The sequence below is a fragment of the Loxodonta africana genome, chromosome 25 (genome assembly GCF_030014295.1).
Source record: "Loxodonta africana isolate mLoxAfr1 chromosome 25, mLoxAfr1.hap2, whole genome shotgun sequence".
Taxonomy (NCBI): domain Eukaryota; kingdom Metazoa; phylum Chordata; class Mammalia; order Proboscidea; family Elephantidae; genus Loxodonta; species Loxodonta africana.
The window spans coordinates 45,359,623-45,383,709 of NC_087366.1; the positions used below are offsets into that span (position 1 = coordinate 45,359,623).

At 37.7% G+C, this 24,087-nt stretch overlaps 1 protein-coding gene across 3 annotated transcripts in view; it reads right to left on the reverse strand.

Annotated features, from left to right (window-relative positions):
* Window positions 1-24,087, reverse strand: part of AKT3 (AKT serine/threonine kinase 3) — a 325,616-nt gene that overhangs the window by 245,063 nt on the left and 56,466 nt on the right. Inside the window, exon 2 of one of the 3 annotated variants that reach the window (XM_023549330.2) lies at window positions 6,161-6,222. The exons of the other annotated variants lie outside the window; for them this stretch is intronic. The gene's annotated coding sequence lies outside the window, so the exon portion shown is untranslated. The remainder of the gene's footprint in view (window positions 1-6,160; window positions 6,223-24,087) is intronic. 3 annotated transcript variants of the gene reach the window in all.

Genomic DNA, 24,087 nt, shown 5'->3' on the forward strand with positions numbered 1-24,087 from the left:
CTCAAAACTGTCACAAGGAATGAAAACAACACAATTTTTATCAAATGGAAAGTTGGAAACTTGGCTTAAAATATATATATAAATAAAGGAGAGAGAAAAATCTAGCATAAACAAATTCTAGATTTTAACTTTGATTTCATGAGAAGTTAAGACTATGAAATGCCATACATTAACATGTAAAAGGATGGAGAATCAAGTAATGAAAAATACTCATTTTCCCCAGAAGAAGCTCGGATATACATATTTTCGTAATAAACATTATTACGTTGCTTTGGTTCTCCGTGGAAAAGATAATTAAATGATTTAAGGCTAGAGTCTTTGAGATTTTTACATAGTGACAGGATCTTCCCCCTCTCCCTAATGTAGCTGAAATCAGCCTTAAGCTGTTCATTCTACCTGATTCCTCTCTGTTTCCTCATTCTCACTGCTACTACTCCTTTCCCCTGACCAGCTCCCATTCATTCTTCAGGTCTCTGCTCACATATTACTCATCCCGGGAGTCTCCTCCCAGCACCACAGGCAAATATCCTACCCCTATCATATAAAAAGTGCATTTTAGCACCAAAAAGACAAGGGCCATGTCTCTATTTCTCTTTTTTAACTTTTTGGTAATTGAGATATAATTCCCAAACCATAAAAACATCACCAATTTAAAGGGCACAAGTCATGGTTTTTAGTATATTCACCCACCACTCGTCTGTAGGTCTGTCATATGTGGTGGCTTGCATATTGCTATAATGCTGGAAGGTGTTCAAATGTCAGCAGGGTCACCCATGGTGGACAGGTTTCAGCAGTTTCCAGACTAAGACAGACTAGGAAGAAAAGCCTTGGAGATCTACTTCCAAAATTAGCCAATGAAAACCCTACGGATCACAACAGAACACTGTCCAAGGTAGTGCTGGAAGACAAGCCCTCTAGGTTGGAACTCAAAATACAGTGGCCGAAACAATGTACTCAAGCACACCAATGATCTCGTGATGCTGTACGTGGAATTCTATGAACTGGAGCCAATACGGACATCAACGAACAAGAAAAGCAAGTATATTCACAAGGTTGTATGACCAAATCACCACTATCTAATTAATTCCAGAATATTCTCATCACCTCAAAAAGAATCCATGTGCCCATTAGCACTCAGTCCCCACTGTCCCCTGTTCCCAGACCCTGGCAACCACTAATCTGTTTTCTGTCTCTACGGATTTGCCTATACTGGACATTTTATACAAATGGAATAACACAATACGTGGTAGTTTCCAACTTACCACGTATTCGAGTTATGAGGAACTACACTTACAGCAGGTTTTTTTTTCTTTTGTACATTTTATCATTAGTCATAGGTACTACGTATGATGTTGCAGTACGTAATTTGCTGATGTTATCATTCTCAGACATTGATTCTCAGATGTTCAAAGATTGGATTTATAAAGATACTGATATAAAAGGCAATAATAATGAAAACTAAAATAAAAAAAAGAGAGATCTGACTTACATCAGAACTGACTTACAATGGAGTCATCGGAACAGAACCCCATTCTAAGTTGGGAGTTACCTGTATGTGACCTTTTCTGCCTAGTTTCTTTCACTGAGCAAAATGTTTTCAAGGTTCATCCGTATTATAACATGTTATCAGTGCTTCATTTCTTTTCTCGCTAGGTAATATTCCATTTTATGGATATACCATATTTTGTTTATCCATTTAACAGCTAATGGACACTGGGTTGTTTCCATTTTTTGGCTTTCTGAGGAACTGCCAAACTATTTTCCAAAGCCAATGTACCATTCTGCAATCCTACCAGCAGTGTATAAGGGTTCCAATTTCTCCGAATCCTCACCGTTATTTTTTTATTACCTTTTTATCCTGATCATCCTAGTGGGTGCGAAGTGGTATCTCTTTGTGATTTTATTTGCATTTCCCTTGCATCTAATTATACTGAGCTTCTTTTCATGTATTATTGGCCATTTGCATATCTCCTTTGGAGAAATGTTTATTCAGACCTTTTGCTCATTTTTTTTTAATTGGGTTATTTGTCTTTTTATTGTTGAATTGTAAAAGTTCTTAATACATTTGGATGCCAGACCCTTACCAGATACATGATTTGCAAATATTTTCTCCCATTCTGTGAGTCACCCTTTCACTTTCTTGATAATGTCCTTTGACACACAAAAGTTTTGAATTCTGATGAAGTACAATTTATCTATTTTTTCTTTGACTGCCTGTGCTTTTGGTGTCAAATCTAATAAACTGATGCCTAATCCAAGGACATGAAGATTTACATTTATGTTCTTCTCAGACTTTTATAGTTTTTTAGTTCTTACACTTAGGTCTTTGATACATTTTGAGTTAACTTTTATATATGGCATGAGGCTGTTGATGTCAGTTGCCACTGAGTCGATTTTGACTCATGGCGACCCTGTTTGTGCAGCGTAGAACTGCTCCATAGGGTTTTCAAAGCTGTGACCTTCCAGAAGCAGATCGCTAGGCCTGTCTTCTGAGATGCTTCTACATGAGATTTGGATCGCCACCTTTCGCTAGTAATTGAGTGCTTATACTATCTATGCCACCCAAAAACTCCTTATGGTGTGAGGTAGGGGTCAAACTTCATTCCTCTGTATGTGGAAATACAGCTGTCCCCGTACTACTTGTTGACAAGGCTATTCTTCCCCACTGAATGATCTTGGCACTCTTTTCGAAAACCAATTGACCATAGATGTAGGAATTTATTTCTGGACTCTCGATTCTATCCTGTTAATCAATATGCCTATCCTTCATGTCTCTTTTTGACTGCACCTAGCATAGCATAGGGTCTGGCTTGCAGGAAGCACTCAACAATATCTGCAAGTTGAATGAACATCTCTGACAAAGTAATAAAGTGATAGGATTTTTGAGCTGAGAAATACCTTAGTGAACATTATCATATTCAATTATTTAATAAACAAGGAAACTGAAGCCTAAGAGAGATTTAATTGACTAGTTAGAACTCAGAGATCAAATTCATTAGAGGCAAAAGTAGGATCAGAGCTTATGTTTCCTAACTTCCAATAAAGGGCTTTTTCCCTAGCATCATGGTACCTTTCAAGTAAAACTAATTGCTTCAACATTCACCAATGTGCTCATCTGTCTGTGAAAACCTTCATGTATATAAAAACACAGAGACATGTACATGCACGCTTAATCATAGTGGAACCCTTTGTAAGTATAACTCACCAAAAAGCCTTATAACCAAAATGGGCTGGAAAATGATATATAGCACAGATTACAACGTTTCCCTCCAGACAACTGTTCTCCAACTTTATTTTCAGCTCAAAAACATAGCTAGCCACACTTTGGTTTTCCAGTTATTTTTAATAGAAGAAAACAGTTTGTGTACCATTTCCTACCACTATTGTGATCCTTCATTCACTACCAAGTGTTATAAAGAACTGCAGAGAAATAGAGCTACCAATATTAATTTGGCTTTCCTTTACCACCCAGAAATACTTTGCTTGCTTCCAAAAGCCAGTGAAATTTAAGAGCTGGGGAGCAAAAAGACAAAGGGAAACAAATGAGCAGCTATAAGAGAAGCCTTCTAAAACATACACAGGTAGAGGGGATAGTTAGTATGATTTAGGGAAAACGGAAAAACTTGATTCCCAATAAGCAAGTTAGGTATAGGCTTACTTGTGCTTTCTTACTAATCTGTAGTGCACAATATCACATGGGTTCACATCTTTGCTGTGAACTGTACACTAGGGTAGTTAAAGTTAAGTAAGCACAAGCAAGCCCATGGGAATCCTGCTTCATGTAAGGCCGCGTGTACCTTGCTCACTGGTTAATCCACACCTGGAGCAGAATATAGTATTTACAAGCAGACTGTGAAATTTCTTGTAGTCAAGAAAATACTTATACTTCAGTTCAAACTACAACCTCTTTTCTGAATCTTCCGCTGAGTCCCCCAAGCACAGTAGCCTATTCCTCTCCCACTGTTGCCATTTTTCTTTCTACATCCTTCCACTACTGTAAATATTATAGTGTCTTCTAATAGTTACATCACATACTTGTTTCCCTTCTAAACTATCACTGCACTGAGGGCTGCACAATGTGTTTTCAGTGGTACAGTCACTGCAGAATCTAGCATAGCCCTGGCACATGGTAAACACTTTATAACTCTTCGTTGAATCAACACTTTAAAAGTGTTTGTAATACTGAATACATCTGTTCAAAAGTGTCAATAACAAGAAATCTATTGATTCTTGCTGTGGTAATTCCCGAACGTTACAGTTCACACATTAAGTCACCAATACTTCCTTACTCTAAGTACAAACTTCAAAGGTAGCCAATCTGCTTTAAAAAAAGAAAAGAAAACTAATTCAATATATGTAAAACTGAATGTTGTGGCTGTCAGCCATCTCTGCTTAATAAGGCATTTCTGTACTCTAAAACACAACAAAAGGTACAAGACTAATCAACTACAAGCAGCCTGGTCTCATGCGGTGTTTCACAGGTGTTGAGGGACTATCTCTACAGAGGCATGTTAAGGAACTCCTGAGGAGAAATAAAGATACTTTTATGTGCACAGAAAAGAAGTATGGGTAAAACAAAAGACTAAAATGACTGAAATACTGGAGTCTGAAAGTCCTGACTGCAAGCTGCAAGATGTGTTTCCTCTGTGGCCTCCTTAGGAAGGTCAACTCCCTGTGTCTCCTTCAGTTTACTCTTCTGTTAGATGTGAACAGGAGTGACTGCCTCACAAGCTCACTATGAGGATCAGATGACATTGTTTAGATAAAGAGTCTAGCACAGATACTCAGGACACTGGCATATAACAGATGCAAGATAATGCTAATTCCCTTCCTACCTGGCTACCACCAAAGACAAGATCTACTTTGGGATATACTGTTTGCTACACACTTTTCCAAACTGTCAACTGTGTGCGGAGTCCCTGGGTGAACTGTGACTTCAGGGGCAGAGTCAAAAACACTCTCTTCTCTCCAAATATCTCCCCCAATGCATGTCAAATGCTTGAGATTTTACCATAAGGAAATCCTGTTTGGATGTTCAAGAGTTCCAATTAAATGTAAAATAATCTGTCAATATTTAATGTGTCTATTCATCTTTTATAAGATAACCTGTCAAGGCCCAAAGGTACTGGCCACCTCTTTTGATAGGGACAAAATGGAGAAGTCTATGAATGGTGACTACTAGATGAAAAGGTTGAGGGAACAAAAAAAAAAAAAGCTGTAGAAGGGTCCTAGAAACAAATGTTTGCTACTTTATAATATTACTTACGATCAGTCCCATCTAAAAGAATAACTACCTAAATTCATAGAAAATTCATAAATTCATCAGTCAACCAGAGTACATCGATTAAGTTTATTTTTATATTGAGAAATATATACACCAGCCATCGACTGCCCGTTGCCTTTGTATGGATTCCGACATTGACCCCATATAATTTTCTCTCTTTAATACGGTTCCACTTTTACAGGCTCTACTCATCTTCCCACAATCTTTTCACAATTATAAGTCACTGCTTTCTTTGCATCATTGCTGCAATTCAAACTGTGTTGTATAAAATCACAGCTTTCAGTTTATATATTATATACTATAGTAAAGCTAATCTTGGGCACAGATTAATTTTCTCCTCAATAAAAATGTTTGTCACTTGATGATTAGTTTATATTAATACTAATTAGAGACTATCTCTGTGATTCTTCTGATTTTTCTCTGAAGTTTCATCTCTGTGGTCCCAAGAGGCTCGTTTGTCCACTTATCATAATTAAAGTAGTATTTATTATCAAGAGTTGAAATTTTTCTTATTAAAACAAAAAAGAAAAGCCCTAAACTGAAATGTCCTGATATATTCTTGACCACTACCACCGAAGACAAGATCTACTTTGAGATATACTGTTTACTACACATTTTCCCAAACTGTCAACTGCGTGCCAAGCCACTGGGTGAATTCTGATCAAATCATAGTACAGATGGCATGATAGCTATGCCATGTAAGTTATTAATAAAAATTACATAAATAAAAAAAAATCAAAACCCTTACATTGTCTTCATAGGTTTCACCAAGACAATGTAGTGTCCAAATTTATTCTTCAAATTTTATTCCTATTTTTAAGGAGCAACCACTACCACGTTTTTCCCAAGTTCCAGCCCGAATTCTCAGTCACTCACCCGCCCGCCATCTTATGAATCCTGTGCATCCTCTCCGCCTGTGGGCTCCACCAAAGAGGACTCTATAAAGTAAATGTGGAGACAATTATTGCCGAAAGTGAAAGAATTAGGGGTTCTTAATAATTCTAGAAAGGTTAATAAAATAAGCCCTTGATTCATTAACTTAGAGAAGAGAAAGTCTAAACCCAAAAGCTAGAGAGTAGTAGGAATGGATTTCACTCCAATTTATTCCAACAAAAAAGCACACTATGCCTAAGATTTAAAATGTTTGAAACAGAATTTTTCAAAATCCAGCAAAAAAATAAATACATATGCAGATAAAGATCTAAATGGTGCTGGTACTTTCTCACACTCACATAAAAACCCATCCTATTTGTATCTATAAACTTATCTATATACGTATCTGTGAACCCACTGGCATCTGTGTCCACCCCCTCTCTCCTGCTACAGTGAAGAAAGCATATCTCAGCAGCATCCCTGCAGCCCTGCGCCTCTTCCTACTTTTCCCTTCTTAATTAATGTTATCACTATGCTCAGTCATTGAGGAACAAAATCACTAAATTATTTCTAATTTTCCTCTATTACCTCATATGTAAAATTTATGCCAAGTCCAAATAATGATGATAATAACAGACTAAATAAATACAGCATTTCTTACGTTCCAAGCAGAGTGTTGAGTGCTTTCCATAAATTACGTAATTTCCATAACTACCATAGAGGATAGGTACTATTATTTCCCCATTTTATAGATGAGAAAATTATGGTTTAGATAGACTAAATAATCTCTCTACAGTGGATCTAGGCTACAGTGGTAGAGCCAGACTTAAACCTGGCTTTAAGCCCTGTTAACAGCTTTTAACCAATACTGTTCTGCTGATGCCTCTCTTATTGTTGAGTGCCTAATATGTATCACTGAGTGTGCTACGTGTAAGGGATAAAAATAGAGTTGCCCTTAAGGAACTATCTAATCACTCCGCATAGACAAACACATGGACTACCAGTGATGGACTGCCACAGTATGAGTTCCCTGAGGTCTGGTACCCAAAAATTTGTTTACTGAAATAAACAGAAAAACTATCAAACAATACTACAATGTGGTAAGTGTCGTATGAGTGGGCTAAATAAAATAATAGAGGCATTTCCAGGAGGGAACAATTAATCCTGGGGCTGATTAAGGGAATGACTCTAAGACAAGGTAGAGTAAGAGAAAAGTCAAAAGAAATAAAAATGGAGTGCACTCAGAACAGCATACAATTGATTACAACTGGAAGGAAATTTATCAGGCGAGGATTACTAGCAGAAGTAACACATAAACTGTCTCTTCAAAGATGAATGGAATCTCACTGTTGGAATGGGAAAGGATTCTACGTTGAAGGGGCTCTACGGACAAAAAAGTTAAATTTGAAAATGTGGCTGGCTGTTCCTTTTTTAAGCCCACATTCTGCCTTGTAGTTTACAGTATAAATTACCTTAACAGGTAAGATAACACCTCTCATCCTCTTCCCTTCATTAACCATTCTACATAAAACATAAAAGTAATTACCCCAAAGCACAGATCTGAACATGATGAGTCTTTGTTCAAAAACAGTTAATACTCCTACTCTGCCTACAACATAATATTGAAATTTCTTAAACTGGAATGTTAGGCCTCTCACAATCTGTCCCTGTTTTTCCTTTTCTCCCCAATTCACCTTCAGTCTGATTTCTCTAAACTGAAGCCACGCGAGATTATCTGTGGCTCCTAACCAGGCCTGTTAAAACATCTCCATCTGGACTCTGGCCCATCTTTAAGACCCATGTCAAAGGCTTCGTCTGGAAGTATAACCTTTCCATTTGCCTATTATCTGACTTATTACACTCTGTCTTATGTTACACTCCTGCTTGTCTGTCTCCATTACAGACCATAAGCTACTTGAGGGATGACCTCTACCCTACAGGCAATAATACCAAAGAGAACACACTAGAGTAAATCTTTGAGTTCTATGGCTAGGTACTATAAAGGCACTAATCATTACAATGCAATGCAACAAGAGCAACAATAGACAAATACACAGAGTATAACAGAATCACTTGATTCAGCCTGCAGAGGTTCAGGATGACTTCCTGGAGAAGACCACATCAGCTGATTCTTACCAGATGAATATGAAGGAGATATAGACAAAACGTACACAAATATGAAACACGGCTATATGTGAGAACTACAAGCAATTTGATGTTGCTAGAATATAAAATATGAACCGGGGAGGAGCAAAGTATGAGTCTGAAAAGACAAAGAGCTTTATATACTGTGTTAAGAACATCAGCCTATGGTTTGGAACTAAAAAGTATGAAGGCATGCTGTGTCAAACTCAGGTTAACTTATACTGAAAGTCGTTTTTAAAATGTAATTAATTAAACAGGTGATAGGTTCACATGTTAAAAATCCAACAAATTAAAAAGGTACAGTCTCATCCCCACCCCTGTCAATCACCTGCCAAGTTCATACTCTTCTTCCTCCACTGAAGTATTAACCCACTGCCATCAAGTCAATTCTGACTCATAGCAACTCTACAGAACAGAGCAGAATTGCCCCACAGAGATTTCCAAGAAGCAGCTGGTGGATTAGAACTGCTGACCTTTTGGTTAACAGCCAAATGCTTAATCACTGTGCCACCAAGGGTTCCTATTTTTCCTTCCAGAGTACCTTTATGCCAATATAAGCAAATACAATTATATAACCTTATTTTCTCCCCTTTCACACAAAAAAGTAATGTTTAGTATGTTCTGCACCTTGCTATTCTGCGGTGATTTTTCCAAATAAATATATAGCTTCCAATTCTTTTTCAACTGCATAATATCCCACTGTTTGCTGTACCATGATTTACTCAACCAATCACCTATTAATGGACGTTTGGGCTTTTTTCTACTCTGTTGCGATACGTTGTTTCAGTTGACATATATGAAGAAAATCCAGCCTCATGCAGACATCAGTAGAACAACTGGACAAATATGTTAAAAGATGTTTCAGGTTATTGTGAACAATCTTCAAATCTTTTGTTATTACAAACAAAACTCATAAGAATAGCCATATATATATATCGTTAAGAATATGCATAAATATATACGTAGGATACATTCCCAGAAGTGGTAATATACATTTGTAATTTCAATATATATTATCAAATTGCCCCTAGAGGGATGAAACCAATTTAGACTCCCCATGAACAATGCCTGACCATCGCAGTGCCTGGTTCTCCATGGCAAGGGCAGAAGCCTGGGGTCCTCTGCCTGTAAAACCCTAATGAAGGAAGAAGAACCCAGAAACAGAATGCGATCGACATTCAAAGAGGTCAGAAAAAATAGGAGATTACGGGTTTCTAAAGGACAACGGTCTCTGGGTGATGCATATGGTTAACGTGCTCGGCTGCAAAAAAGGGTCACTATGAGTCGGAAACAACTCGATGGCACACAACAACGACAACAAAGGACAAGGGTCTCTGGTTGGTGCAAATGGTTAACATGCTCGGCTGCTAACCAAAAGGTTGGAGGTTTGAGTCCACCCAGAGGAAGAAAAACCAAAATCCAAACCTGTTGCCGTCAAGTTGATTCCAACTCATAGCGACCCTACAGGACAGAGTATAACTGCTCCATAGAGTTTCCAAGACGTACCGACCCTTTGGTGATATACTTCTGAAAAATTAGCCATTGGAAACCCTATAGAGCACAGTTCTACTCTGACACACACAGGGTTGCCCTGAGCTGGAGTCGACTTGATGGCAAAAAAAGAAAAAAACAAGGGACAAAGTATGACTGCTCATCAGTTTCAAATATATAGCAAAGAGATTTAATCAGATAATCAGATAATTAACTAAGACATAAAGCTAAAATAATTAAAGCAGTATGATACTCGTGCAAAAATTGAACAGATCAAGATAGCATAGGAAGAAATCATATAGTAATGAAGAACAAAGGCAATTAAGAAAAAAGGAAAGATAAAACTATTCTGTTGAAATAAACCAGAGCACCCTGGAGAAAAGGCTGGTTCTAAGGCTGAGTCAGGGAAAGTATATGAGGAGCCTGGAATATCTCATTGTACCAGTAAGTAAAAAAGTCTGCAAAAATAAATGGGAAAATGTCAAAAGAATTTAAGAGCTAATTAAAGGGGCTTCCACAGGCCAAATTTAGGATAATTTGAATATTCTGGAATAATGATAATAAAAGATTATAACTCAATGAAAAAAAAAATATTTTTTTGGTAGGGGGAAAGACATCTCTTCCTTATAATAAAAAACCAACAAATGAAAAAGGAAAGACAGAATTAGAACGTCACCACTAATAATTAATAAATGATTCCGGCGAGGACCATCAACAGATGCTGAAGCCAGCAGGCCAAGGTCTGAGAAGTAACCATCTATTTATGTAGTCCCAAAGTATCTCACTACAAGATTCTTACTAATTACAAAGGGAAAAATAACTACTATATAATGGAAAAGACACTCGGTAGACACCACCTTAACCACGTGATCAAAGTTATCATCACCGGAACTGGGACAAATCAACACCATGTGCCTCCTGATTAAAGGAGACTCAGACATGACAATTAAATTGAACTCATGACCCAGGAATTTGTTTTGGACGTGGAGGGCTGTAAAGGCAATTATTGGCAATATCTGGGTAATATTAGTGTCTCAATATGGATTTCTTTACTTTGACAACTGTACTTTCATTATGTGAATAATGTCCCTCTTTAAGGAAGCATACACTTAAGAATGCAAGGTAAAGAGGGCACCACATCTGCAGTTTGCTCTCAAATGGTTCAGAAAAAATATACATATTTACATACAGATATCTCTGGGTGGGGCAGACGTCAAGCACTCAACTACTAACTGGAAGGCTGGTGGTCTGGACCCACCCAAGGACTCCTGGGAAGGGCCCAGTGATCTGATTCTGAAAGGTCACAGCCTTGAACACCTTCTCCAGTACAGCTCTAACCCTGGTACACATGGGGTCACCATGAGTTAGAATCGACTCAACAGTAACTGGGCTTTTGGTTTATATTAAAGTATCATTTTAAAATGTATTTTTAGATATATTTAAAATCTCTTGATATAAATACACGTAAAATACCATAGATAGAGAGGAAGGAGGGGCAAAGAGGAGAGAGGGAACAACAGAGGAGGGAAAGGGAAAAGAGGAAAAGAGTAAGGAAACTGTGGAAAAATGTTAATGTGAGGAATGTGTATACGGAATTATTTGTAATTCTTTTAACTCTTTTGTAGATCTGAAATTACGTCAAGATAAAACTTTAACACCAACAAAAAGGAATAATTTCTCAAAGAAACAAAACTATAGTGATGGAGAACAGATCAGTGGTGGGCAGGGGTCAGGGGTCACCAGAGGGTGAGTATTTTGGGGGTGGTGGAACTGTTCTTTATCCTGCCTGTGGTAGCTGGTATACAAATCGAGGCACGTGTTAAAATTCACAGAACGGTACGCCAAGAAAATTATTTTTACTTCACATTAATTTTATAAAAATAAAAATTTTTAAAGTGGTATCTATATACGTAGTTCACACTCTTGAGAGAAAAAAGTCCATTTTGACCAACTCGCACTATACACAAAACAAATTTTATTATCTTTAAGAGTAGAAAAACAATTTAAAAGCGAAACTATTTTTAATAAACAATTATAGTATAGAACCAAATAGCTATCAAACCATCTAGAAATAGGAAAGAGCAAAAGCAGATATCATGGGGAGAGTTAAAAGGAGGAAAAAGAAAGAACACTAGAACAGATGTACCCATACCAAAAAAGCCAAACCTACTCCCATCAAGTCGATTCCAACACAAATTTAAAAGTTCTTTAGGCTAAAAAACAGACTCACAAGCCAAACACAACAAACCCAAAACAAAAAAGCACATAAAATTCCATGACAAACAGATTTGGGAAAATATTTACAGCAACTGTAACAAAGTATTCGTGATTATCACAAAGACAGCCTAGAAAAATCATTTTGTTTAACGACAATTATACAAAGGGTATGAATGGAAAATTTTAAAAGAGAAAACATACTTCTGTATAGGAAAACATTAAAAAAAATTTCAAGTTAAAACTTAAGCTGAATATTATCCTTTGCCTCTCAAATTAATAATGCTTCTAAGAGTATAATAGAATGGTTATTCTCATGCCTTGTTCATGAAGGGTATTAAGAAGTGATATACTTTTGATATTAATTTGGCAACATGTATAAAAAGCCATAACTACAGTCATACCAAAAATAATTAAAAAATTATTTCATACTGTACAACTATTTTCTTCTTTCTTAAAAAAAGGGGGGGAGCTGAAACAATCCAAGTGCCCATCAGTTGATGAATGGATAAATAAATGCTCGACTGCTAACCAAAAGGTTGGCAATTCTAATCCACCAGGCGCTCCTTGGAAACCCTATGGGGGCAGTTCCACTCTGTCCTATGGGGTCGCTATGAGTCGGAATCAACTCGACGGCAGCAGGTTTTTTTAATACCTATATAGAAGAATAATGGCCCCAAAGGTGTCCATGGCCTCATCCCTGGAACCTGTAGGAATATGTTCGTTTACACTGTAAAAAGGAATTAAAGTTGCAGATGGAATTAGGGTTGCTAATTAAGCTAATGTTAAATTTGGGAGATTATCTTGGTTCATCCAAACGGTCCAATGTAATCATAAGCATCCTTAAAAGTGAAAGAGGGGGCAGAAAAGAGAGTCAGAGAAAAAGATGTGATGACAGACACAAAGCCAGAGTAATACGACGTGAGAAGGACTCAACCCACCACTGCTGGCTTTGAAGATGGCCAGGAGCCAAGGAATGTGGGTGGTCTCTAGAAGGTAGAAAGGGCAAGGAAGCAGCTCCCACCCCACAGCCTCCAGACAGGAATCCAGCCTTCCTGACACCTTAATGTTAGCCCAGTGAGACCCACATCAGACTTCCAACCTACAGAATTATAACATGATAAATTTGTGTTGTTTTAAGCCACTAAATTTGTGGTAATTTTTTTTTTTACTATAGCATACAATGAAATATTATTCAGAAATAAAAAGGAATGAGGTACTGACACATGCAACAACACACGGAACTTTATGCTAAGTTAAAGAGGCCACTTACAAAAGACCACAAATTGTATTTTTGCAGTTATATGAAATGTCCAGAAGAGAGAGATCTATAGAGACGGAAAGTAGACTGACGGTTACTAAGCAGTTAGTTCACTACCTGAGGAAGTTGGGGGAAAGCAGAGGGGTGGGGGAAAGGGTACTGTTAAAGGGTCTGGGGTTACTTTCTGGGGAGATAAAACATTCTAAAATTTATTACAACTCTCTAAATATACTAAATATACTAAGAACCACTCATTTGTACACCTTAAATGGTATGTGAATCAAATCTCAATAAAGCTGCTACCACAAAAAGTGGGGGGGCAGACCCAAAGAAAAAACCAAAACCAAACCCATTGCCATCGAGCTGATTCCGACTCATAGCGACCCTATAGGACAGAGGAGAGCTGGCCCATAGAGCTTCCAAGCAGTGCCTTGCGGATTCAAACTGCTGACCTTTGGTTAGCAGCTGTAGCTCTTATCCACTACGCCACCAGGGTTTCCAGACCCAAAGAAAGCATAATAAAATGCTATAGGTTGTGCCTGGGTGGCAACATTATAGGTAATTTTTATTTTCTACTCAGAATTGTTCTTTATTTATTAAATTTGCAATAACCTACTTATTGAAATGTCACATATAATGGTGAAAAATTTGTCACTTATTCATGTAACAATAGGAATATATCTAAGTAAAGTCATCTCTCTTGATTAGAATATTCTGACCACACTAAACAAAATTCTTGAAGAGCTGGAGGGAACATGAAGAATATGCTTATGATAACAACTAATGACGATGATAGCAGGTAACATTTAATGAGCAATTATTCTGTCATATTCCATGCTAAGAACAAAGTAGGACATGATTTTGAAAAAAAAATCCAAATAATACAGAATTAAAGTCTCCTCTCTTACCATCCCACTGTCTCGGGTAACTATTCTTAAGAGAGCTGCACATAATAACCTTCTAGAATTTTTTTATGGACCAACAAATAAAAACATATATGCACATATTCTTTGCTATGAACATAACACCATATTATATAAACTATTCTTTCACTTACATTTTTCATTCAACATTATGCCTTAAATATCCTTCCATATTAGCACATAACAGAATGATATACATATATATTATTTTTTAATGTCTGCTTAGAATTCTACAGTAGGGATGCACTTATTCATCGAATCCTTTTGATAGGTACTTAAGATTGTCTCCAACATTTTTCTTTCCATATATAATACTACGTTGTTACTGTCAGCTCCAACTCATGGTGACCTTACATATAACCAAATGAAACATTACCCCATCCCGCACCATTCTCACAATCATTGCTGTGTTTGAGCCCATTTTTGCAGCCACTGGGTCAATCCATCTCATGGAGGATCCCTTGTTTTCACTGCTCAGCTACATGACCAAACATGATGTCTTCTTCTAGCAATTGGTCTTCCCTGATGACCTGTCCAAAGTAAGCAAGATGAAGTCTCACTATTCTTGCTTATAAGGAGCATTCTAGAAGGACAGGAAAATCCTGTTTATTTTTGTTTTATTTTACATTTGTCTCATCTTTTCACTTACTCTTAGCCATCTGTACTTCCTCCTTTGTCACATCCTTTCTGTACTTTTCTATTGGGTGCTTCTTAGTGACTCAGAGAAGCATATTATATAGTAAGAATATTAGCCCCTATTTTTCCCCAGTATATGAAACTTACTGCTGTAGAGATGATATCATTTTTACAAGATCAAATCTTTAAGGCTTCCTAATGCCACAACAATGGTGATGTTTGGGTAATGCGGCTATGGATGATTTTTGAAAGTTTTTTCTACTTATGTGTATTTACCAATCTTAAAAAAAAAAAAATTGCTTTTCTAACAAAAAAAACAAAAGCTACATTTTTCTCCTCCTTAAAATAAGCAAAATCACAACAGGGTTTTTCCTGGAAACTGGGAAACTGATTCTAAAATTCAGATGAATATATTTAGCCATGCCTCTCTCTTTATGGATATATAATGGCTCTTTGGTGAGACGAAGAGCCAAGCCAGTCATGAAGAACAAAAAGGGAGAGGCTTACCTAGTAGGTATCAAGACTTGTTATACAGTGGAACTGACATAAGAATAGGAAATTCAGCTAAAGGCAAACAGAGAGCCCAGAAATAAATAACACAGATATATGACAGGGGTAGCATTAAAAAAAAAAAAAAATGAAGAAATAAATCAAGGGTCACACAATAAAAGGAATTAGGATAATCACCACATCTTTAGAACAATAGTAAGAGCAGATCCCCTTGCTAACATCACAGCGAGAGAGAGTGAGAGGGAGGGAGAGAGAGGGAAATTACAGATGGATTAAAGACCTAAATGTGAAAGAACTTTAGGTCTTTTAGAAAAAAAATACCAGCAACTCTAGCAGCCAGTTTCCAAGAGGGCCCCTAATGATCCTCAACCCCTGGTATTCAAGACCCTGTAAAGTCTCCTCCCACAATGGGTAAGACTGAGTGATAGAGTGTGCAACTTCCAAACCTAGGTCATCAAACACACTAGTTTCTATCGTGTTCTCTTGGATCAGCATTCTGGAGGAACCTGCATATAATGAGGATGCCCTCTAAAGGACCACAAGGAGAGAAACTAAGACTTCCTCCCAACAGCCATCATCAACTTTCCAGCCATGTGAGTGAACTACCTTTAAAAGAAAATCCTCCCATCCCAGTCAAACCTTCAGATGACTACAGCCCTGACTGTCATCTTGGCTGTGACCTCATAAGAGACCATGAGCAAAACCACCTAGCCAAGTTACTCTCAGATTCCTGAACCAAGAAACTGAGAGAGATAATAAATGTTTATGGTTTATTTTAAGGAACTAGGTTTTTGTGGTAATTTGCTATATGTAGCAATAGGTAATTAATAAAGAGACTATCTCTACATCCTCAGTGCAGGGGAAAAAAACAAACACCAGGTGCCATCAAGTGGATTCCAATTCATGGCAACTCCATGTGTGTTTTCAAAGGCTGATTTTTTTTTAAAGTACATCACCAAGCACTTCTTCTAAGGAATCTCTGGGTGAACTTGAACTTCCAACCTTTCAGTTAACAGGTGAGAATATTAACTGTTTGCACCACCCAGGGACTCCTATGTAGGGAAAGAGGATCTTAAATAAGTTAAAAAAGTTAGGCCATAAAGAAAAAAGATTGATAAATTTAACTATATTAAAATTGAAAATTCAATTACAACAAAATTCAGTACAAACACAACTAAAAAGACAAGCCACAAACTGAAAGAAGTATTTGCAATGCAAATAACAAATGATTAATAGCCAAAAAACCTGAAGAATTCCTACAAATCAGTAAGAAAAAGACAAATCATCCAGTACAAAAAAAAAAAAAAGGGACGGAAGGGTAAATGACAAAGGATAGAAAAAACAATTACAAAATAAACAGGGTAAAAGGTATCCAAATTGGAAAAGAAAAATTATCTGTACTTGCAGATCACGTAATTCTATATGTAGAAAATCCCAAAAAGTTACAAGAAAACTTTCAGAGCTAAGAGAAGAATTTAGCAAATTTTGCAGGGTAGAGGTCAATAAGCAAAAATCAGCTAGGTTTCAATGCACCAGCAATGAGAAATCTAAAAGAGAAATTAGGGAAACGACTCCATTTACATCTAAGAGAATAAAATATCTATGAATAAATTTAACCAGGGATGTAAAGGACTTCATACAATGAAAATTATAAAACATTGCTTAAAGATATTAAAGAAGAATTAAATAAACAGATGTTCCATGTTCATGGATTAGAACACTTAATATTGTTAAGACGTCATTACTACCTACAGTGATCTACAGATTCCATACAATCCCAAATTCCAACAGCCCTCTTCACAGAAACAAAAAATACCAACCCTCAACTTCATGTGGAATGGCAAGAGGTCCCAAATAGCTTTTCACCAGAGGACATTCAAATGGCCATCAAATACATGAAAAGATGTACACAGCCACTCTATGTACAACAGAACAAAACACTGCCAGGTCCTGTGCCACAATCATCGTTATGCTTGAGCCCACTGCTGCAGCCACGGTGTCAATTCATCTTGTCGAGGGTCGTTCTCTTTTTTGTTGACCCTCTACTCTACCAAGCATGATGTCCTTCTCCAGAAACTGGTCCCTCTGGACAACATGTCCGAAGTATGTGTGTGAGGGGTGTGTGTGTGTGTGTGTGTGTGTGCATGCACGCATGCGTGTGCATGTGTGCACATTAAGATTCACCCCAAGGAAACGGCTCATGCAGTTGTGGAGGCTGGCAAATCCCAAATCCGTAAGTCAGGTTGGGCTAGAGGTTTCTCCTGACTCACATGGTTGCAGGGGCTGATGAATCCCAAATTGGCAGGTCAGATTACAGGCTGTTGGTCCATTGGGCTGCAAAGGCCGGTGAATCCCAGCATCAGCAGGTCAGACGGCAGGCTGTTGGCTCACAGGGCTGCAGAAGCTGGCAGATACTGGCGAATCCCAGAACTGGCAGGTCAGGTGATGACGATCCAGGTGCAGTATCCAAAGCAAGAGTAAGTTTTGCTAGACTGTCCATATATATATTGGATGTAGGTCACACACTCGAAGAAATTCCCCCTATAGATACTTGAGTAAGGCAGTGACTTGTGTACACAATACCACAAAATGGTGGACAGTTACATCAGATCACAAAATGGAGGACAATTACAAAATACTGGGAATCACGGCCTAACCAAGTTGACACATAACATAAACCATCATACCATATATCCTACAAGAATCTAGTAACCAAAATTTATATAAAACTTTTGACAACTCTACAACAAAAATAAAATAACCCAATCAAAAAATGAGCAAAGGGTTTGAACAGGCATTTCACCAAAGAGGATATTCAAATGGCCACCAAATACATGGAAAGACGCTCAACATCATTAACCATAAGAGACACAAATCCAAATCACAATGAGATACCATTTCACTCCCACTAACATAGAACAGAAAATAACAAATGTTGGTGAAGATGTGGGGAAATTGAAAACCTTATCCACTGCTGATCGGAATGCAAAATGTTACGCCATTTTGGAAAACAGTACAGGAAGCTCCTCAAAAAACTACAAATAGAACTACCATTAAAAAAAATGACCCTTTAATTCCCCTCCTAAGTTTATATCCAAAAGACTTGAAAGTAGAGACTCAAACAGAGACTTGTACACCAATGTTCACTGCAGCACTATTCGCAATAGCCAAAAGGTGGAAACAACCTAAATGCCCATCAATGGATGAATGGATAAACAAAATGTGACACATACATACAATGCAATACCATTCTGCCAGTAAGTGAGACATTCTACAATATAAATGGAGCTTCAAGATATTATGCTGAGTGAAATAAGTCAATCACAAAATGACAAACACTGTACAAGCTCACTTATATAAAAAGACAAAATGAACTCACTGCCATCAACTCAATTCTGACACATGGTGACCCTACAGGACAGAGTAGAACTGCACCAAAGAGTTTTCAAGGCTGTAAATCTTTATGGAAGTAGACTGCCACATCTTTCTCCCATGGAGTGGATGGTGGGTTTAAACCATCGACCTTTGGTTAGCAGCTGAGCGCATTAACCACTGTGTCACCAGGGCTCCTTGTAAAAAGACAAGAAAAGGAAACATACACAGACCAAAGTTTAACAACGGCAGGAGGGAGAGGGAAAGGGAAGGTTACTGTTTATGGAGTACTGAATTTCAGTTTATAGGGACGGAAAAATCATATTAAGTGTAGGGTTGTACAGCTAATTAATGTAATTGCTGTCAATAAGTTGTACACCTGTAAAAAAGTGAATTGGCAAAAGTTGTGTGATAGATATATTTACAACAACTACACAAAAACAAAAGAAGAGTAGCTGCTGAGTTGCTTATGTACAACCAAACACTTTATGAGATCTGGTTCCTTGGCTTGGAGGTCATGGTTTCATGGGACATCCTAGTTGACTGTCCTAATAACATGTTTAGCGCTTCTGTTCTGCCTCCTAGTTCATTACATAGTGCCTAAGGTCTTAAAGGCTTCCAAGGAGCCAGTCAAGGCACAACAACTGGTCTCTATTCACTGCGAGTAACAGAGGAAGAAGAAGAGTCAGGAATAGGAGGAGGAAATAGAATGTGTGGCTAATTACCTCCATGAACAACTGCCTCCTCTGCCATGAGACCAGAAGAACTGGATGGTGCCCACCTACCATTACTGAACATTTTGATCAAAGATTTTATAGAAGAATCCTGATCAAAAGGGAGAAAATGTAGAAGAGAAATTTAAATCCTCATGGACTCCAGACATCCTAGAGCCATGGAGGCTGGATGAACCCCTGATACTACTGCCCTGAGATAATCTTTAAACCTTAAGTGTGAAACCAAAAATATCCCCTAAAGTCTTCTTAAACCAAACAATAATTGAGCTTAACGAGTAAACAATGACTGCCTTGAGCACTGTGGTCTTTTAAGATCTATCTATGTGGGATCAAAGTGACAACAGCAACTCAAAAGATTACACAGAAATTTTAGGGTACAGTGAGTTTATGTTAATGGAGAAGGAACAACGCAGAAAAGTAGGATGAGGATGGTTGCTACAACTAAAAGAATGTAATCAATGTCACTAAGTCGTACATGTAGAAATTGTTGAATTGGTATACATTCTGCTGTGTACAGTCTCAACAACAAAAATAAATCACAAAAAAACAGAATAGTCAGTGAACATATAAAAAGAACACACGACCTCTCCTCTAACTAGGGAATACAAATCTAAAACACTAAACACCATTTCTCACACATCAGATTGACAAAAGCTAACGTACGACAAAACAAAGGGATGGCAAGGACATGGAGAAATGACAAGTCTCATACTCTGCTGGCGGAAACAAACTGGTGACAACCACTTTAAAAAGCAGTATGACAAAATGTGGTAAAGGCCAAAGAAGAGCACACCCTGTGACCCAACAATATTCTGCTTTCAGTTATAAATCCTAGAAAAAACTTCACACATACACAAAGTACTTACACAAAAACATTCACTGAACCATTTTTAGTAACAGCAAAAATACTGACAACCACCTAAAGGTACCTCAACAGACGAATAATTCAATAAGGTGGTTTATCCATGAATATTACATAGCAGTGAATATGAAGAAATTAAAGCTCCGTGTGTCAACATAAATCTCAAAAACATGTTTTTAAAAAAAGGGTTCAGAGGATATATGAAGAACAATACCATCTCTATTAAGTTTGAAAACTTACCAGCTCTACTGTTCTATTTTTTATATATGAATTTATACATGTTGTTGCTGGTGGGTACCATCAAGTCAGTTCTGACTCACAGCGACCCTATGTACAACAGAACGGAACACTGCCCGGTCCTGTGCCATCGTCACAATCGTTGTTATGCTTAAGCCCATTGTTGCAGCCACTTTGTCAATCCACCTTGTTGAGGGTCTTCCTCCTCTTTGCTGACCTTCTACTTTACCAAGCATGTTGTCCTTCTCCAGGGACTGATCCCTCCTGATAACATGTCCAAAGTATTTGAGATGTAGTCTTACCATCCTGGCTTTTAAGGAGCATTCTGGTTGTACTTCTTCCAAGACAGATTTGTTCATTGTTTTGGAAGTCCATGGTATATTCGGTATTCTTCTCCAACACCACAATTCAATGGTGTCACTTTTTCTTTGCTCTTCTTTATTCATCTTCCAGCTTTCACACACATAGGAGGCAACTGAAAACACCATGGCTTGGGTCAGGTGCACCTTAGTCTTCAAGGTGACATCTTTGCTTTTCAACACTTTAAAGAGGTTCTTTGCAGCAGATTTACCCAATGCAATGCATCTTTTGATTTCCTGACTGCTGCTTCTACGGCTGTTGATTGTGGATCCAAGTAAAACGAAATCCTTGACAACTTCAATCTTTTCCCCGTTTATCATGATGTTGCTTTTTGGTCCAGCTGTAAGGATTTTTGTTTTCTTTATGTTGAGGTGTAATCCATATTGGAGGCTGTGGTCTTTGATCTTCATCAGTATCTCAAGTCCTCTTTACTTTCAGCAAGCAAGGTTGTGTCTTCTGCATAACACAGGTTGTTAATGAGTCTTCCTGCAATCCCGATGCCCCATTCTTCTTCATATAGTCTGGCTTCTCAGATTATTTGTTCAGCACACAGACTGAATAGGTATGGTGAAAGGATACAATCCTGACACACCCCTTTCCTGACTTTAAACCAGACAGTATCCCTTTGTTCTGCTCGAATGACCACCTTTTGATCTATGCACAGGTTCCTCATGAGCACAATTAAGTGTTCTGGAATTCCCATTCTCCACAATGTTATCCATAATTTGTTATGATCCACACAGTCAAATGCCTTTTATACATAGGAAATAATTTTCAGCATAAATTTAAGGTAATAATAAACACTGAACTTGATATGCCTCTGAAATAAGCAGGGAAAAAGGAGAAGGAATAACACTAGGGAGGGATTCAGAAGCATCAAGTGTATTTGTAATGTTTAATTAAAAAAAAAAAAAGGAAGGCTCTAATGCTAAAATCCACCATTTGTCTGTCAGTCTGTTGAACTGTGCTGGCTTGTGGGCTGCTATGATATTGGAAGCTCTGCCACTGGTATTTCAAATACCAGCAGGATTACCCATGGTGGATGGGTTTCAATGAAGCTTCCAGACGAAGACACACTAAGAAGAAAGTCCCGGCAGTCTACTTTTGAAAATTAGTCAATGAAAATTCTATGGATCACAAAAGAACACTGACTCTGTGCTTTGGGAATGTCATCAGGAGGGATCAATCACTGGACGACGGCATCATGAAGTGTAAGGCCAATGAGGGTGAGGGAGACCCCTAGTGTCTTAGCTTTGTAGTATTGCTATAACAGAAATACCACAAATGGGTAACCCATTCCCAAATGGGATTATAACCACAGGCATAGAGGTTAGGATTTACCACGCATATTTCTGGAGGACACAATTCAACCGTAACACCCCCAATGAGACGGACTGGCACAATAGCCTCAGCGATAAACTCAAACATGCTAGCAATTGTGAAGATGACATAGGACTGGTCAACATTTCATTCTGTTGTAATTAATAAGGTCATATGAGTTGGTGCCGACTCAAAAGCAGCTCTTCATCAATGTAATGCTAAAATATGACAAAGCTAGAGGATGGGTACTTGGGTACTCATTTTATTATTCCCTCTACCATTCTATTTGAAGTTTCTGTAACAACAATTTAACTAAAATGTAGTATTAAATAATTAGACTTAACCAATATTTGCTGCAGAAAAGATCAAAAAGGGAGTTTATGCCAACCTGATAAGACAAACCAGGATCATATTCAATAAATACACAAATGACACACAAAAAACTTACAAAATAAGAAAATGCACTAGTAAATAAATACTTGGCAAAATGTACAAGCTCAAACCCATTAGTAATTTTTCACTGAACAAATATCTACTGAGTATCTAAAATGCTTCAGGCACTACTACAGACTCTGGAAATACCACAGTGAACAATCTCTCTCATATATTGAGTTTGTATTCAAAAAGGGGGAAACAGTTAATAGCAATAAAAGCAAAATGTCAGATGTTTGTCAGTGCTGTGGAAATAAAACATGTGATACAGAAGAAGTGAAGGAAGGAGAGACACTTTAGATTACATGGTCAGAGACAGACTCTAAGAAGACACCTGCCCTGAGAACTAATACTGAGAAGTCCTTCTAAAAGCAAATGAAGGTATATGCCAGGCAAGTGCAAAAGCCCTGCTGTGAGAACAAACAGAACCATCTGAGGTACAAAAAGATTCATGTGACTGGAATGCATAGTGAGTGAAAAGGTGAGAAAAGAGGCAGACAAGAGAAGATTCAGGGGTAAAGTAAGGTTTTAATGGAGCTTGAAACTTACACCATTTGAGGAAGGGCCTCCTTTAAGTAATAAAAAATTATGAAAGCCAAAACAAAGTTCTAAGCTGAGTATTTATTTACAATGAAAAGGGAAATTACACCATCAAACTATAAATTTTTAGAAGTTGAGGATCACATTAAAAAAGGTTCTAAATAATAACACCTTATTTCCATTAGTGAACTCCCTGACATACTTTTATAATAAATGTTTCCTGTATATTTTGGGCACATAATATTAGATTGCCTCTTCATATGAAAATGACTTCGTAGTATTTTTTATAGAGAGACCAAGAAGATAGTTTAGTCTTTCATCTAGAATAAAGGAGGGATATGTTTTTTATAACTGGTAGTTCAGAAAAGTTTCTTTCAGCTTCACAACTCACTATTGGTAGTGCCACGTAAATATTTCAAATGGTCAAATTTGTGAAAAGCCCTTTCCTATTTCCTTTACATGAGCTATAAGATAAGAAGAATGTTAAACAAACTTGCAAATGGCTCCACCCATTTCAATCTGTGTTTCTCCTCTATCGCCCACATCCTTCCAGTGCTGGCTAAGTGCCACAGGACAAGTTCACGCGGGCATTCAACCTTCATACGACAACGCCAGCTGAGTCGGCAGAGGAGGCAGCTAGCAGTGACTAAATCATACATGCAAGTGACTGCCAATCACACAAACATATTCCACCACTCCCACTCTCTTCTCCTTAGGACTCCAACAATGCCTGTGGCCTCTCCAAATGCCTGTGGTCACCTCACAGGACGGGAGCTGTGACAGGGAAGGAGTCAGGGTGGCAAACTATAATAGCCTTAAACCAACGTAGGTCAAGCCTCGGAAAGGGCCTGCGCAAGTAAGAGGTCTCAGTTTTATTAGCTTCATGATAACCC